Source organism: Procambarus clarkii, chromosome 94 (assembly GCF_040958095.1).
Source record: "Procambarus clarkii isolate CNS0578487 chromosome 94, FALCON_Pclarkii_2.0, whole genome shotgun sequence".
In the NCBI taxonomy this organism is placed as follows: domain Eukaryota; kingdom Metazoa; phylum Arthropoda; class Malacostraca; order Decapoda; family Cambaridae; genus Procambarus; species Procambarus clarkii.
This window is the reverse complement of record NC_091243.1, coordinates 9,045,647-9,059,425: the sequence shown is the minus strand read 5'-3', so window position 1 is coordinate 9,059,425 and position 13,779 is coordinate 9,045,647.

Sequence of the window (13,779 nt, the reverse complement as noted above, 5' to 3'; positions counted from 1 at the left end):
CACCATCAACACCACCATCACCATCAACACCACCATCACCATCAATACCACCATCACCATCAACACCACCATCACCATCAACACCACCATCACCACAACCACCACCATCACCATCACCACTATCATTACAACTAATATTCCCATAATTATTACAAGCAACTCTACCAATGATCTCTCCCCTTACAACCCACAACCCCCCCCCCGAACCACTACAACCAACACCCCCCCCCAACCATTACCCAGCTGGCACACTAACCATTACCACCTGTACTGTATGAACCACTTTACGCCGCCTCTCTCTCCCCCTTAACTCCCTAGAAACTCCACATTTCTCTCATTATCTTCAACAAATTAAGTATTTGCATTAATATCTTTTATCTCTCCTGCCAGTCTCTACATTTTGTCTTTTGCCTAAAAATGGTCATTCTCCCTTCTTCCATCCTTCTCTCTCTCCCTCCATTCTCTCTCTCCCTTCCCGTCCCTCCCTCTTCCCCCTTCCTCCTCTCCCTCCCTCTTCCCCCTTCCTCCTCTCCCTCCCTTCCTTCACTCCGTCTGTTTACCAACGATCTGCCTCATATCACCCCCGCATCATTGCACAATAACACTAACGCCTTCCGCTCCAAACATTTCACTCGTGGCTCCACTCATGACTCAGGTGAAGTCACTCGTCTGGCCCATTAGTACAGCTCGAGTGTGTGTGTGTGTGTGTGTGTGTGTGTGTGTGTGTGTGTGTGTGTGTGTGTGTGTGTGTGTGTGTGTGTGTGCATGCGCGCGCTCAAACACGTAGTTCTGTTTACCTTGGCACCTGCGTCTTGTGCATCTGCTTGCTGATCAGGATGTGTTCACCCTGTCAAGTGACTAGAACGGTGGGAGGATGCACCTGGGAGTCACCCTGGGGGATGGGGACACCTGGGAACCATCCCAAGGGCACCTGGGAGACACCTGGGATATTATTGCCCTTCTATTAGTGGGAAGCTGGAGAGACAGATGCGTCACAGAGATGGCAGGAGGAACTTGTTCAGTTTGAGTCGTAAATAGAATTGTTGGGACCAATTCGATAATATCAGATGTAACTGTAGGCGTGATAAAGACACTGATCTACTGAATGTGGTGAAGATGGTACACGAGTCTAGGCGAGTCCTTTCCCCCCCCCTCTACACACACACACACACACACACACACACACACACACACACACACACACACACACACACACACACACACACACACACACTTCAAATGTAGGTATGATAGAGCCCAGTAGGCTCAGGAATCTGTACACCAGTTGATTGACAGTTGAGAGGCGGGACCAAAGAGCCAAAGCTCAACCCCCGCAAGCACAAATAGGTGAGTACACACACGCTTCTCAATGTTTGCAGACGATGCTAAAATTATGAGAAGGATTAAAACAGAGGAGGACTGTTTGAGGCTTCAAGAAGACCTAGACAAGCTGAAGGAATGGTCGAACAAATGGTTGTTAGAGTTTAACCCAACCAAATGTAATGTAATGAAGATAGGTGTAGGGAGCAGGAGGCCAGATACAAGGTATCATCTGGGAGAGGAAATTCTTCAGGAGTCAGAGAAGGAAAAAGACTTGGGGGTTGATATCACGCCAGACCTGTCTCCTGCAGCACATATCAAGCGGATAACATCAGCGGCATATGCCAGGCTGGCCAACATACGAACGGCATTCAGAAACTTGTGTAAAGAATCATTCAGAACTTTGTATACCACATATGTCAGGCCAATCCTGGAGTATGCAGCCCCAGCATGGAGTCCATATCTAGTCAAGGATAAGACTAAACTGGAAAAGGTTCAAAGGTTTGCCACCAGACTAGTACCCGAGCTGAGAGGTATGAGCTACGAGGAGAGACTACGGGAATTAAACCCCACTTCGCTGGAAGACAGAAGAGTTAGGGGGGACATGATCACCACATTCAAGATTCTGAAGGGAATTGATAGGGTAGATAAAGACAGTCTATTTAACACAAGGGGAACACGTACAAGGGGACACAGGTGGAAACTGAGTGCCCAAATGAGCCACAGAGATATTAGAAAGAACTTTTTTAGTGTCAGAGTGGTGGACAAATGGAATGCATTAGGAAGAGATGTGGTGGAGGCTGACTCCATACACAGTTTCAAGTGAAGATATGATAGAGCCCGATAGGCTTAGGAATCTGTATGCCTGTTGATTGACGGTTGAGAGGCGGGACCAAAGAGCCAGAGCTCAACCCCCGCAAACACAACTAGGTGAGAACTAGGTGAGTACAAACACACACACAGAACACTGACGAGCAGAAGTAAACACAATAATTCACAAATAAGTGATGGACACCCGTGAAGAGTTTAATTGTAATTGTTAGGGAGGTGTTGCCAGCGGGGGGGTGTTGACCCCCGGCTGGTGGCGCCGTCGTGTTAATACGTCGCTTCTCAGCACGCCCAGCACTTGGCTACGTCACGAGTCCCAAGCGTTATACAAGAGCTACGCTTCTTGTATAACAACTTCCCTACTGGAGAAATTAGTGAGAAGCAACAGAAAAAGTAGAGAAAGCCGCAAAGAAAAGAACAAGGGAGAGAGTGGGAGAGAGGGAGGGAGGGAGGGAGAGAGGGAGGGAGGGAGAGAGGGAGAGAGAGAGAGAGAGAGGGGGAGGGAGGAAAGTTAAAAAAAGAAAGCACTGAAGAGGACCAAAACATAGACACGAGAATAAAATACATATAGTTATTAATACTTTATCAAGTCGACTTTCCATTAATTAGAATATCGAGTTCGATAAAGACAATTCAGTCGCTGACACGGACACGAGGACAAGGACAAGGTCGCTGACACGGACACGAGGACAAGGACAAGGTCGCTGACACGGACACACGGACAAGGTCGCTGACACAGTCAAGCTTGGTTATGTTTTATGAGGATAAGATTATGGGTGAGATAAAGACCGGTACAGATGAGCACCAGAGTCATCAGAGGAAGCCAAGAAGAGCATCGTGAAGAAGGGATCACCTACCATCAACTTCTGACGTATACCAGACATCTGGTGACTGGACGCGGACTCCTCGCCCTCCTTGGCCGCAGCATCTTTGCATCCGGATCGCTTCCAAGCCACTATGGACCGCAGGACTACCGTGGGGAAGGATGCCATCCTGTGTGGCAGGAAAGAAAATGGGTTAGAGGGCAGCAGAAGGCAGACAGTGGCCGAGTATGGCCCGTGGGGGGTATTCCTATCTATTAATGAGCGGGAGACGCGATCTTGGGTTTTCTTTATATGGCGTTTTATTCAGCATTAGTCGATGTTTATACTGTTTGTGCAGCGCATTTTACGGCACGGTATGGAAGGCAGGAAGGAGGGTAAGAGGAAGGCAGGTGTTATGAGGTATGTTTACCTCGTCACGCTCAATATCTCTCAGCTGCTGCTCCTCACAGATCAACCTCATAAACAACTGCTTCGCGCCTCCCACTTCGCGCTTCATCTGACGTACCAACCAATGTATCCTGCCCGTCCCCCTAAGGTTTCTCAGCGTCAAGAAAAAACGTTTAATTTAAAGTGTCCTCCTCTAACCTACCAGAGGACCCCAAAACGGAAAATTGGACAGTACGTCACTTTCGCGAGCCGCTTCCATTTTCTAGTACGACAATTTTTGGTCTTGTGTAACGCATTCGAGCGAAAAACGACGTTCTTTGTAGTAGGACAGGTTGGTGTATCATTGCCACACCAGGTCACCAGGTCTCTGAGAACTGGCATCAAGTACTTTTCAAAATTTCTAGTTCCTCCTTTACATTTGAAATCACAACCTCGTTGACCAAACCACACACTTGAAAGTGAAGGGACGACGACGTTTCGGGCCGTCCTGGACCATTCACAAGTCACAATCGTCTTGAGAATGGTCCAGAACAGACCGAAACGTCGTCGTCCTTTCACTTTCTAGTGTGTAGTTTTGTCAACATATTTCAGCCACGTTATTGTGACTCCTCGTCTGCACAACCTCGTGTTTTGCAGGTCGTTCTGGCGAAGGGAAATGGCAAAAGTTACTACAAGTATATAGTTATCAATAGCTAATTTATGAAGCGATGTGCTCTCTCGTTATAGTAGATTGTTAACAAATATAGGGAATAATATCAGGCTCAGGCGGAGTCTTGGGGGAACTCTCGCTGAGGTGTACATGGCTCGCCTGTTTTATCATTGAAGCGGGGATAATGGGGGTGTTCTCCCGAGCGTGGCTGATTAATGATCAATACCACACTATTTGAAAAATATAGGATGCTAAACACGTTTTCGGCTTAACTCGCCTTCATCAGAGCAAAATAGAATGAAGAAGAAGAAAACGTGGAAGGCAGACCTAATGCCATCCAGGACAGGTCAACTGACCACCAAGAATGGGGATGAAACCTACGGATAAAAGGGGGGACAACAAAGGCGAAGGAAAGGGGCAAATAGGGATAACTGTACAAAACAAAAACACTGGATAATATATATACAAGTGCCGCCGGATGGAAATAAATAAACACGGGTTAAATTGGGTACTATTTTGTATTGACGAGCTATATTGAAGCTTATATGGGGATCTAATTTGTGCATGTCTGAGATTACATTAAGGCTGTTGTTACATTGTTTGATCAGAGCTGACTCAATCACATTTCATTCAACGAAGCTCTTACTTTTAACAATACATTTTGCCCCTCTGAAGTCGATAGAATGATCGTATAAACTTTAATGTAAATACAATGCACTAGAGTGCTGTGCTGTATGAATAGCATATGGATGTTGTTTTAAACGTGAGGAAAGAGATTTACCAGTCTGGCCGATGTAAACACGTGCGCAATCATTACAAGGGATGGAGTACATACAACCTGCTACAGACGAGGGCAAGTTCTTAATTAACATGGGCTTAACTACATTATCATTTTTGAACACTGTGTTAATATTAAGGTTTTTCAGGGCTGGGGCAAGCTTTACTAGTCCATCAAAATAGGATATAACCAACGAGTTTTTTTAGTTCTGGTTTAGATTTGGGAGCTTCTTCGTAGAACGTCCTTTTTGCTTGACCAAAGGCGACATCTTAGACCAGTTTTGGGTATTTTAACTTCTTCCCAATTTAAATTATTTTCATTATTTCTTTATCAATAAATTCCGGGCTGCGAACTCTCAGGGCTCTGAGAAACGCATATAAAAAGTTTGGGTGAACAAGACTAGGAGCAGCCTCGTATGGATCAGGCCTTGGACAGCATCTTAAATGATTATGTTCCTGGTGATTTATAAGAGGGTACACAAGGAGATCACAGTAACGGGATGTTGTATGAGAAAATATCAGGAGCAGGACCCTGGGTCGATCCCCAAGGACTGTTCTTCAGTTTCCTTTGAGTTTGGTTTATTGGTCTTAATTTATGGTATTTGTTTGTTGTTAAGAACAGTGGTGAAGGAGGGTGTTTAAGCTTGCAGACGGGAATAGTAATGTTTACCACTTTGTACGGAGGTCTTTTACAAAGATTTCTTAGCCTTTGGAGCACTTTAGGTTGACTGCTGAAAACATCACCACATGCGATGCTTATATACCTGTTTTCACTAACACCGGTGCTGCATCTGTCAATCTGCCACGTAAACAACTTGCTAAAACAAAATACGAAGCTTTACAGTGGGATTGAATCCGCGTCCCTGAATTGAAGTATCATAGGAGTCCAGGGACGCAAGTTCGATCCTACCATACGGCTTCGATATTTTCTCCTGGCTATAATAACTCTTTTGAGCCTTCACTGTGCAACTCCCAAAACTTCACCAGCTGGCGTTCGGGAGTTGCAATGTTGCAACTTAATCCCCATTCTACCTATGGGAATTAAGAACTCCCACAGCATGGGGTCGCCATTCGACAATTTTGCAAGATTATACCGGTTAGTGATGACGTATCGCGAGGTCCCGAGATAACATGGTGGAGATAACAGGGGTTGTAATTGGGCTCCGTTATCGCGGGAAGAGTGCTTAACCTGCACCCTGATATGCTAATCAGTTTTCAGGTGGTGCTGGCAATATGGATAAAGGTGGATTGGGGGTATGTTGATCTGGGTTAGGGTGAAAGAGGGGGGGGGAGTGGGCTGGCCGTGTACGTGCAAGCAATGGGAACCCCCTAATTAGTGTTATCTGAGGTGTGTGGATTGATTGATTGACAAGTGGACACATGAGCGGACGATCAACTCGGGAACACCGTAGAGGGATGGAAATGGAATAGGGTTGATAAAGGAACAACGGCGCTCAGTTGACCCCCCCCCCCTCCTGGAAGCTTTTTACGGAACAAAGGTAAAAATACTGGCGTAAGTAGCGCTGGAACAAAGAGCTACGGAGAAGTGAATCCGGAGTAATTTTTTACGCAATGACGTTAAGGAACACTGGAGCCTGGAACGAGGGTTTACGGAACACTGTCAATGGCTCTGGATTTAACGAACGCCTCTTCACGGAACACTGATAATAAGCATTGGATCCCTGGAGTAAGGAGCACTGGTCTACGGAACATAAGGAGCTCCACAGTAATATCACTGTATTATGTAGTAACATTTGTGTAAGTAACACGGAAGTCAGCTCCTGTCTCGGTAGCAATACCTTGAGGTGGTTCCTTGAAGTGGCTCAATGTCCTCGCGGCCCGGTCTCTGATCAAGCCTCCTGGTTGGTCTGATCAAAAAGGCTGTTAGACGCTGCTCCAAGTAGTACAGGGTGAAGGAGCTCCGATATACGTAACAATGGAGCCTCTGGCGCTGAATAAGGAGCACTCCTAATTAAAATAACACAGAGATAAGTAAAAAAGACTAGTATTGAGTGCGTGCGAGTGTGAGAGTGTGTAGTATGAAGTGTGTAAGAATGAGAGTTTGTGAAAAAAAAACTTGATAGTGTATGGACATTCACGAGAGTGTATGGAACATAGTGTGAGTGTGCGTGAGTGAGTGTGAGTGAGTGAGTGTGCGTGAGTGAGTGTGTGTGTGTGTGTGTGTAAGTGTGTGTGTGTAAGTGTGTGTGTGTAAGTGTGCGTGAGTGTGTGTGAGTGTGTCATAGTGCTTTTTGGGAAGAAAATACCTGTCCAGTGGTGATGGGGTCACTCCTCGCTCAGAAGTGGCACGCGAGGGCCGCTGACACCTCCTCTTTCTGCCATAGGTGGTGCCAGAGGAGGCTCTGGCACCTCCTCTTTCCCTCCCCCCCATTCCCCCCCCATTCCCTCCATTGCAGCCTTACCCCCCCACTCTATCCCCTCCCCTCGTGTGTCTATCCCCTCTCTTATCTTCCTCAGTCCCCTTGTCTGCTTGACCCTCCTTTTAACCCTCGATCAACTGTTGTGGGTTCGAATCCCACGTGGGGTTAATGTTGTATGCACACGGGTTACGCAAGGCGACATGTCACAAAGGATTTGATCAAAGATCAATACGCTTTCAATAAGGTTGAAAGGCGAGACTGATTGGCTGATGATCAATCCATCAATTGCAAATAGGTTAGTACAGATAGATAACACACACACACACACACACACACACAGGCACACATACAGGCACACACACAGGCACACATACAGGCACACATACAGGCACACACACAGGCACACACACTCACACACTCACACACACTCTCACACACTCTTACACACACACTCTCACACACACACACACACAGGCACACACACACTCACACACACACACACACACACACACACACACACACACATACACACACACACACACACACACACACACACACACACACACTCACACACACATGCTGGGAGGCAGTGGCAAATAAAACTGTTTACAGATGATTAATAATTAATAATAGTCGAGACGGACGAAGCCTGAAGAGTCTGGCTAAGGAATATCGACTGTACTCCATATTCCAGCAGCTCTAAGGTGAAGACAATGGGTAAAGAGAGACAAGAGACCAAGAGGACGGTACACACGGAGGAACAACCTCCTTCACTCAAGTCTTAGCAAATATAATGTCAAGTTTTATTCCACTGGCGCAGATACAAAGGAAAAACATTAGATATATTTTTTAACGAACATCAAAACAGCCTGAAGGAGTCTCAGTATGACAGCTCAGAGCTCAATTCAGAACACCGAACGCCACCTATGTGAGACCAGTCCTGGAGTATGCGGCCTTTACGTGGAGTGGCCACTTTAGTATGCACACAAGCAAACTTGCAGAGATAAAGCTCCAAATTAGCAGGAACTACATGGAATGGGGTGCAAAAAACGTTGAAAAAACCGAACCTATCGCCACTGAGGAACTATCGCCACTGAGGAACTATCGCCACTGAGGAACTATCGCCACTGAGGTACTGTCGCCACTGAGGAACTATCGCCACTGAGGAACTATCGCCACTGAGGAACTATCGCCACTGAGGAACTATCGCCACTGAGGAACTATCGCCACTGAGGAACTATCGCCACTGAGGAACTATCGCCACTGAGGAACTATCGCCACTGAGGTACTGTCGCCACTGAGGAACTATCGCCACTGAGGAACTATCGCCACTATCGCCACCGAGAAGAGAGGAACAATTGTGGGAACAAGGAACATTGACTGGATGACAAAAATAGAAAATGTTTACAATGAACAAAAATAGAATGAGAGCATTACTGGAACCTAGACACACAAGTGAGCTCTTGAGATATGAGAATATTTTTAACATAAGGGTAATTGGACATTATCATGAATTAGAAGAGGAGGTAATAGAGACCTCCTCCTCCTCCCCAAAATTTGTAAATGTGGATTTCAAGAGCTGAAGCATGATTCTGTACACGCAAATAAGTGAATACCGATAGAAGAGTTCCCCGAGCATTGCATTTTAGTGTATAAATGTGTAGTGTTATGAGGGAGAGTGTGGAAGAGTAGCATACAACAAAATGGAATTCCAGAATGCTTTAAAATTCCAGGGAAGGATAGAAAATAGTTATATATATAATTTTTTTAAATTAATTTTAACACCCATTACCTACCATATCAAAACCAAATTCAAAGAGTCTGAAAGAAGATTGTTACCGGCCCTACCAATTACATGAGCCAAGAAAAGCCTTAGTCCACTATTTGAAAGCATCACTTTGGCACACGAAAAGAGAAGAGAAGGAAAATGAATGAAATACAGAGAACAAAGGGGAATTATAACACATACTAGAGTAAGAAACGATTACATAGGAATTAGGAGAGTGGTGGTGCATTAATGCGAGTGACATAGCAACCAACCCCCCCCAAGGATCAGTTTAAACTGTTGCATAGCTACAGCATGAGGAAGATGTCTGTGAATGACCCGGTGATCAGGACACAAAGTGAGGGAAAATGTACTGAAAATGACCAGGATGAGGAGCCGGTCGGCCGACCGGACAGCACGCTGGACTTGTGATCCTGTGGTCCTGGGTTCGATCCCAGGCGCCGGCGAGAAACAATAGGCAGAGTTTCTTTCACCCTATGCCCCTGTTACCTAGCAGTAAAATAGGTACCTGGGTGTTAGTCAGCTGTCACGGGCTGCTTCCTGGGGGTGGAGGCCTGGTCGAGGACCGGGCCGCGGGGACACTAAAAAGCCCCGAAATCATCGCAAGATAACCTCATGATAGGAAGTATGCAAGGTTTCCAGAAAGAAAGAAAGCTCTTTCTGGAAAGAAGCTTTCCAGAAAGTCTCCAAGCTGGACTGACACCTGTGCCAACCTCTAGGAGTCCTGAGGAAACATGTATCCTCAGCAGAAAGCGTCACAAAAATAAAAGAGGGGGCCATAAAAAGTAGAGAGAAAAACAAGGGAAACTGACTAATGCCGCAATCCAACACGAAACCTGATCGTCGATGTTAAAAAGAACGGCGGAAGGATTATGCAGACCTCTTGTTATAGAGTATTGAACACCACAGTGGGAAAAGAGGGAGCTACCAGACTGTTGGAAAACGGCTAGTATGGTACCAATACCCCATGAATGGAGTAAATCGTGCATACTGAACAACAGACCAGTATCCAGAATGTTTACTATCACTAACAACCTGACCCTGTAAGTTACAAGTGACTGACCTGATGGTGGCTCACAGAACACTTAAAATCAATGGAATTTTGTCCCCAAATCAACATGGATTTTCGTAAAATGGCACTTTTTGCTTAACAAATTAGCTAATTTTGCAACAATATACCGTAAAAAAAAGCTTTACGGGTGGAAGGCAAGTGGAATGTTCCCCTGTGCCAGTGGAATGCACTGAAGCAAGAGGTGATTGAAAGCCAATTCCGTCCATGACTTCACCGTTTTCATCATTTTACTTTTTAACGTTCAGATAGGTAATTAGCGCGCCAGATATAAGCGACTACGAGGCTGGGGACAGGAAGCTGGAGCTCGCTGCCCCCCGTAGTCGCTGATAGGTAAGCGCCGATAGGTATGCGGTTAGATCAATCAGACTGTGGGAGGGGATGTTGATCTTGCGTCTCTGGTTGGCCCGGCGTGTGTAAACAGGACAGACAAACACAAACCTCTGGTTTAATAAACATTTACAAAACACAATTACGCTTCGACTGAAAGCATTATTTAATCATGTAGGAAAGAGCAAAATATATTTGTTAATAACTATTAATCGTAAATGAAAACGAACTTGGAAAGAAATAGGACATGGTACATCAGGGGTTTTCGTGTTCAGCTCACAGCAGGGTGAGAGCTGGGCGACCATTTGAAACCAATTTACACAAAATTAGGGGAAAAATATTATTTTTCTTTGTTTTCCTTGGCTAACACGAAGCGTTTAGCGACCTCACACGGAGAGTGACCACGGGTTCAAACCTCCTGGGAAGAGTGGAAGGACTGGACACTGTTCCACCACAGGCTGCCACTGTTTATACAGGGACCCGAGGGACCTCATCACAGCAGGGTAGGCAACCTTTCTCTTCTCTCATAGTGTTTGAATGTACTTCGATGTGTGTGTTTACTATTTGTATTTACTATTTGTGTCTGCATAACCGAGCTTTTTAACTCCTGGACCCAGCCTTTCTAACCAATATATTTTCCTCTGTTATGTCTACTACATATATTTTGTCTCTAATACACACACACACACCCATATCTACAGGAAGCAGCCCGTAGCAGCTGTTTAACTCCCAGGTACCAATTTACTGGTAGGTGAACAGCCGTATCAGGGTGAAGGAAAATTTGCCTGTTTATTTTTGCATCCGCCGGGAATCTAACCCGGGCCTACTATTAGTACTACGATCCGCAAACGCTGTCCACTCAGACGCGAGTACCCTGTGTACTCACCTAGTTGTGCCTGCAGGATCGAGCATTGACTCTTGGATCCCGCCTTTCGAGCATCGGTTGTTTACAGCAATGACTCCGGTCCTATTTCCCTATCATACCTGGTTTTAAAATGTATGTGTGTGTGTGTGTGTGTGTGTGTGTGTGTGTGTGTGTGTGTGTGTGTGTGTGCGTGTGTGTGTGTGTGTGTGTAAGGAGTTGAGTAGTAGTTTTGGGTCCGTCTCTTAAAGGGTTGTAATATAAAATACTTTTTTTTTTTTTAATTGCAATATATTATAGCAATGGACATTTTCTAACTACTTTGAGTAGCTATAATACCAAGCAAACTATTTTTTAGTAGTGATGAATTTGTTTTACAACATTCTTACGTTCAGATTAAAGATGTTGTGTAAACAGTAATATTTTGCCTGCACTTGAAACAAGTTGCAAACTTGAGAGGTTAATGCGTCACTCTTGATGTTAATCATTGATGTTCGTTTGTTCTGTTTACCTCATAAGTCAGAGTATACAGTAGAAGTAAACCAATTTTGGTCTATCCCACGAGGTATAAACAGATGTTAACTGTTGACCAAACCCCACACTAGAAAGTGAAGGGTCAACGTTTCGGTCCGTCCTAGACCATTCTAAAGTCGATTGTGTCGATTGTATCAAGTCGATCAAGTCATTCTCATAATCGACTTGAGAATGGTCCAGGACGGACCGAAACGTCGTCGCCCCTTCACTTTCTAGTGTGTGGTCTGGTCAACATACTTCAGCCACGTTACTGTGACTCCTCGTCTGCAGATGTTAACTGCAACCCCGTTGTGCTTAGGTTTAATTATGTCGTCGTATTATGTACGTCTCTTATGCTTTGACACAAATGATAGACCAGCCTGTTTTCCCTAATGTTTCCCAACGTCAAGAAACTGTCGTAGTGCCCGTTATCCTACGGGCAGAGGACCCAAAACAGAAAACGGGACAGTTACGTCAATTTCGCGAGCCGCTACCAATTTCTAGTTCGACAGTTGCTGGCCTTAGGTAGAGTATACGTCAAAATGCGACGTTCCATTAGGAGGACGAGTTTGGGGCTGCCGGGAAGGAACAAATGAAACACACGGGTGATACACAGTATATTTATTATAATATCTGTCAAAGTTTTATTGTGCAGGCACCTCGACACCACCTCCGTAAACACCACAGCCAACAAAGATGGCTGCCACTGTCAACAAAGATGGCTGCCACTGTCAACAAAGATGGCTGCCACTGTCAACAAAGATGGCTGCCACTGTCAACAAAGATGGCTGACACTGTCAACATAGCCTATACTTAAAAAAAATAAAACAAATGTAAGTGTTATCCTTTTAAAACTCGATAACAAATTCGCTATACAAGGATTTTCTCGGTTATTGTTTAACATTTTTAATTTAATAATGTGTTCAATTCTCTGAGTATCTACATATGTACATATGTTAGTCTACAACAGCTGACACACGTAAACATGGGTAGTGTGTAGCGACCTTGAAGGAGTAGCCTGAGGCAGCTGGTGCTTAGATATAATAGTTAAGATGTGATGACTGGCATTCAAGGGGAGCAAGGAAGGTTAGAAAGAATGAAAGAAGAAAGCAGAGCGTATTTACGTTATGAACACACACACACACACACACACACACACACACACACACACACACACACACACACACACACACACACACACACACACACACACTCGTGACTGCAACAAAGGATAGAAGGAAGACGGAAAGAATGAAGCAAACGGAAGGTGTTTATTGTGACTCATCGTCTGCAATCGAAAATGGCGGGAGATATAATGACCAAACCAGGCGCCAGAAGATGAAGAAGCAACACTTTAATTTATAAAGACACTTAAACACCTGTGCCTGCATCATCAACCTTCAGCACCAGACAAGCACAGTCTCTTTCACCCTGCAAACTGTCAATCTTGATGTTTGCTTTTAATTAGTATATACGTCTTGAGTACCTGCTTGGCTAGATTGACATGCAACCAAGGAGGGTTGCAATAGGTAATCAAGACCACGTATTAATGCCAATGGCCTCGAAAAGTTCAGATGCATTCGAGGGGGAAAGACATGAACGAGGGAGCTGAGCCTTAGTGCCACAAGAATGCCAGGCTGGGAACTAGGGGGGCCTAGTGCCACAGAAAAAGAAGTTTCATAGGGTAGGGGGGGTGTAAGAAACACTAACAAAGCTGACTATGAGCAGAATAGTTTAATCAGACACCCGTTCTGCTGAATCTGCCAGCAACGGGGTGTGAATCAGTGCAAGACAGTCTCTCGGAAAATAAATTGTAGGGACGCTAGAGAAGGTAATGACTATATACCAAAAAAATGGGCGTTAATCTTGTTGATTTTCTTGGTCCAGGATAACAAGAGGTCGCTTGACTATATATATTTTTTTCACGAGAGAGAGATAGGGGTTGGGGGATGGGGGTGTTAGTGACGCGGGTACACACACACACACACACACACACACACACACACACACACACACACACACACACACACACACACACACAGCAGTGTGTGTG